Here is a 5,000-nt window from a genome sequence, read left to right as displayed (position 1 = left end):
GGGAGGATCACCCGCCCCCATCTCCCCCCAGAGAGAGGATCACCCCCCACCCTCCTCCCTTCCCCCAGAGGGATGAGCACCCGCCCCCCATCTCCCCCAGAGAGGAGCACCCGTCGCCCCATCTCCCCCCAGAGGGATGAGCACCCACCCCCACCCTCCTCCCTCCCCCCAGAGGGAGGATCACCCGCCCCCATCTCCCCCAGAGAGAGGAGCACCCGTCGCCCCATCTCCCCCCAGAGGGAGGAGCACTCACCACCTGCCCTCCTCCCTCCCCCCAGAGGGAGGATCACCCTCCCCCATCTCCCCCAGAGAGAGGATCACCCGCCCCCCATCTCCCCCAGAGGGAGGATCACCCGTCCCCCATCTCCCCCAGAGAGAGGATCACCCCCCACCCTCCTCCCTTCCCCCAGAGGGAGAATCACCCTCCCCCATCTCCCCCAGAGGGAGGATCACCCGCCCCCATCTCCCCCAGAGGGAGGATCACCCGTCCCTCATCTTCCCCCAGAGGGAGGACCACCCACCCCCCATTACCCCCAGAGGGAGGACTACCCATCCCTCATCTTCCCCCAGAGGGAGGACCACCCGTCCCCCATCTCCCCCCAGAGGGATGAGCACCCACCCCCCACCCTCCTCCCTCCCTCCAGAGGGAGGATCACCTGCCCCCCATCTCCCCCCAGAGGGAGGATCACCTGCCCCCCATCTCCCCCCAGAGGGAGGATCACCTGCCCCCATCTCCTCCCAGAGAGAGGATCACCCGCCCCCATCTCCCCCAGAGGGAGGACTACCCGTCCCTCATCTTCCCCAGAGGGAGGACCTCCCGCCCCCATCTCCTCCAGAGGGAGGAGCACCACCCCCACCCTCCTCCCTCCCCCAGAGGGAGGATCACCCTCCCCCATCTCCCCCAGAGGGAGGACAACCCGCCCCCCATCACCCCCAGAGGGAGGAGCACTCACCACCCGCCCTCCTCCCTCTTCCCAGAGGGAGGATCACCCGCCCCCATCTCCCCCAGAGGGAGGAGCACCCGCCCCCATCTCCCCAAAGAGGGAGGACCACCCGCCCCCATCTCCTCCAGAGAGAGGACCACCCACCCCCTTCTCCCCCAGAGGGTGGACCACCCGCCCCTTCCCCCACCCCTCCCTCCCCTATGATCTCACCTCCCCCTCTTGTGACACCTCCCTTGGGGAGGAGGAGGGGAGGGAGGAGGGAGGAGTTCAAAGTCCTCCCCAACCCTCCCCAATCCGCTGAGGGGGAGAGCTGGAGGTCATCCCGGCCTCAAAAAAATAAAAAAAAAAACATAGAAAAAAGAAAGAAATTGGAAACGGGAGGGAGGAGGAGGAGGAGAAGGAGGAGGAGGAGGAGGAGGAGGACAGAGGAGGAGAAGGAGGAGGAGGAGGAGAAAAAGGAGAAGGAGGAGGAGGAGGAGGAGGAGAAGGAGGAGGAGGAGGAGAAGAAGGAGGAGGAGGAGGAGGACAGAGGAGGAGAAGGAGGAGGAGGAGGAGGAGGAGAAGAAGGAGGAGGAGGAGGAGAAGGAGGAGGAGGAGGAGGACAGAGGAGGAGAAGGAGGAGGAGGAGGAGGAGGAGAAGGAGGAGAAAAAGGAGGAGGAGAAGGAGGAGAAGTAGGAGGAGAAGGAGGAGGAGGAGAAGGAGGAGGAGAAGGAGAAGGAGGAGGAGGAGGAGGAGGAGAAGGAGGAGGAGGAGAAGGAGGAGGAGAAGGAGGAGCAGGAGAAGGAGAAGGAGGAGGAGGAGGAGAAGGAGGAGGAGGAAGAGGAGAAGGAGGAGGAGGAAGAGGAGGAGGAGGAGAAGGAGGAAGATGCGGAGGAGGAGGAGGAGGAGAAGGAGGAGGAGAAGGAGGAGGAAAAGGAGGAGCAGGAGGAAGATGAGGAAGAGGAGGAGGAGGAGAAGGAGGAGAAGGAAGAGGAGGAAGAGGAGGAGGGGGAGGAGGGGAGGAGGAGAAGGAGGAGGAGGAAGAGGAGGAGGAGGAGGGGGAGGAGGAGAAGGAGGAGGAGGAAGAGGAGGAGGAGGGGGAGGAGGGGAAGGAGGAGGAGTGGGAGGAGGAGGGGGAGGCCAGAGGACGCTCTGAAAGATGCTCTTCCTGGCCACGCCCCTCGCAGAGCCCCGCCCCTCCAGGCCCCGCCTACCACTCCGAGCTACGCCCCTCTCCTCAGCCCCGCCGCCATTTCCCCTCAGCCGCCCCCCACACGCCGCCCAGGGCGCCCAACCTCATTCCCGGGCCGTCATTGGTTCAACCGCACGGCGAGCCCGCCTCCCCGCCTGCCTCACTGGGCCGCTTGGCTGTCCATCTTCCCCGCAGCCCCGCCCCCTCCGGTCCGGCCGCCATTTTCATTCAGCCCCGCCCACCGCCCAGGGCGCCCAACCGTTCGTTCCCATTGCCAGGACGCCATTGGTCCACCTCCACAGGGAGCCCGCCTCCCGGCCTGCCTCACTGGCCCCAGGAGATGTTCATCTTCGCCGCAGCCCCGCCCCCTCGCGGTCGCGACGGTTGCCAGGGCCCAGGTGGGAGCGGCAGGAGAATGGCCGGCTCGGGGGCCTCTCCTGATTGGGTCAAAATGGAGGCAGTGGGCGGGGCTGAGCGCCTCGGCGCGCCGCCATTGGCGCTGCGCGCGTCCATCCAGGCGGCGCCTCCCTCTGATTGGACGCGGCGTGCGTCGCGTCCCCGCGGCCTCCGGAGGCCGGACGCGGCTTCTGATTGGCCTCGCCGCGCCGGGGGGCGTTGCCGGGGGCGGGGCCGGGGGGCGGGGCCGGCGGCGGCTGCTGCTGCTGTCAGCGGCTGGAGATGGCAGCGGCGGCCTCGGCCGCGGTCCCCGGGGGCGGCTGAGGAGGAGGAGGAGGAGGAGGAGGAGGAGGAGGAGGAGGAGGAGGAGGAGGAGGAGGGGGAGCGGCTCCCGGGGCCTCGGGGGCTCCTCGGGGTCCCCCCCACCCCCACCACCCTTCACCCCCCGAGCGGGACGCGAACCCCGGGCGGGGCGTCTCGGCGACGCAGTGCGGCCCATGGCGGCGAGATCGGGGCAGGTAGGTCACGCCGCGGGGTCTGGGGGGGGTCTGTGTGGGGGGACCCGGGGCTCCTCCCTCCCCTCCCCCGCCGCCGCACCCCCAGAATCTACCGCTCGGGCCTCCGCCCACCCCCCACCCCCCCTTCCCCACCGTCCTCCCCCATCGTCCTCCCCCATCGCCCCCTCACCCCTTGTCCCCTCTTGTCCCCCCCAGGACCCCTCACTCGGGGGCTCCCCATCCCCCACCCCGCTCTCCTCCCTCCCCGTGAGCCTCCTCCCCCTCCAGCCCGGCCCCGGGACCCCAAATGCCTTCCTGCCCCCCAATCTGCACCCCCCTGGCCTCCCCGTCCTCCCCAGACCCCCAGAACCCCCACATCTGCACCCCCCTGGCCTCCCCGTCCTCCCCAGACCCCCAGAACCCCCACATCTGCACCCCCCTGGCCTCCCCGTCCTCCCCAGACCCCCAGAACCCCCACATCTGCACCCCCTGGCCTCCCCGTCCTCCCCAGACCCCCAGTGACCCCACATCTGCACCCCCCTGCCCTCTCCGTCCTCCCCAGACCCCCACATCTGCACAACCCTGGCCTCTCCGTCTCCCCAGACTCCCAGAACCCCCCAGTGACCCCACATCTGCACCCCCCTGCCCTCTCCGTCCCCCCAGACCCCCTGAACCCCACATCTGCACCCCCCTGCCCTCCTCGTCCTCCCCAGACCCCCAGAACCCCCACATCTACCCACCCCTGGCCTCTCTGTCCCCCCAGACCCCCAGAACCCCACATCTACCCACCCCTGGCCTCTCCGTCCTCCCCAGACCCCCAGAACACCCACATCTGCATCCCCCTGGCCTCTGTGTCCCCCCAGACCCCCAGAACCCCCCCCACCCCACTTTTGCACCTCCCTGGCCTCTCTGTCCCCCCAGAACCCCCCAGTGACCCCACATCTGCACCCCCCTGGCTTCTCCGTCCCCCCAGACCCCCAGAACCCCCCATCTACCCACCCCTGCCCTCTCCGTCCCCCCAGACCCCCAGAACCCCCACATCTGCACCCCCTGCCCTCTCCGTCCTCCCCAGACCCCCAGAACCCCCACATCTGCACCCCCCTGGCCTCTCCATCCCCCCAGACCCCCAGAACCCCCACATCTGCACCCCCCTGCCCTCTCCGTCCCCCCAGACCCCCAGAACCCCCACATCTACAACCCCCTGGCCTCTGTGTCCCCCCAGACCCCCAGAACCCCCACATCTACCCACCCCTGCCCTCTCCGTCCTCCCCAGACCCCCAGAACCCCCACATCTGCACCCCCCTGGCCTCCCCGTCCTCCCAGAACCCCCACATCTGCACCCTCCTGGCCTCTCCGTCCCCCCAGAACCCCCACATCTGCACCCCCCTGGCCTCTCTGTCCCCCCAGACCCCCAGAACCCCCACATCTGCACCCCCCTGGCCTCTGTGTCCCCCCCAGACCCCCAGAACCCCACATCTACCCACCCCTGGCCTCTGTGTCCCCCCCAGACCCCCAGAACCCCCACATCTGCACCCCCCTGCCCTCTCCGTCCCCCCCAGACACCCAGAACCCCCACATCTGCACCCCCCTGCCCTCCCCGTCCCCCCAGACCCTCCCACACCTCACATCTGCACCCCCTGGCCTCTATGTCCCCCCAGACCCCCAGAACCCCCACATCTGCACCCCCCTGGCCTCTCTGTCCCCCCAGACCCCCAGAACCCCCACATCTGCACCCCCTGGCCTCTGTGTCCCCCCCCAGACCCCCAGAACCCCACATCTACCCACCCCTGGCCTCTGTGTCCCCCCCAGACCCCCAGAACCCCCACATCTGCACCCCCCTGCCCTCTCCGTCCCCCCCAGACACCCAGAACCCCCACATCTGCACCCCCCTGCCCTCCCCGTCCCCCCCAGACCCTCCCACACCTCACATCTGCACCCCCCTGGCCTCTATGTCCCCCCAGACCCCCAGAACCCCCACATCTGCACCCCCC

The 5,000-nt window shown here is 69.0% G+C and overlaps 1 protein-coding gene across 4 annotated transcripts in view; it reads left to right on the top strand.

Annotated features, from left to right (window-relative positions):
• Positions 1–2,776: 2,776 nt before the first annotated feature.
• Positions 2,777–5,000, top strand: part of Evi5l (ecotropic viral integration site 5 like) — a 59,798-nt gene continuing 57,574 nt past the window's right edge. For 3 of the 4 annotated variants that reach the window (XM_060375876.1, XM_060375879.1, XM_060375878.1), the window contains exon 1: positions 2,897–3,030. The gene's annotated coding sequence lies outside the window, so the exon portion shown is untranslated. Of the gene's footprint in view, positions 3,031–5,000 lie in introns of all 4 variants that reach the window. The other variant, XM_060375877.1, reaches the window with a different exon arrangement.

The sequence above is a fragment of the Meriones unguiculatus genome, assembly GCF_030254825.1.
Source record: "Meriones unguiculatus strain TT.TT164.6M chromosome 13 unlocalized genomic scaffold, Bangor_MerUng_6.1 Chr13_unordered_Contig_2907, whole genome shotgun sequence".
Taxonomy (NCBI): Eukaryota; Metazoa; Chordata; class Mammalia; order Rodentia; family Muridae; genus Meriones; species Meriones unguiculatus.
This window is presented reverse-complemented; position numbering and strand designations above follow the sequence as displayed.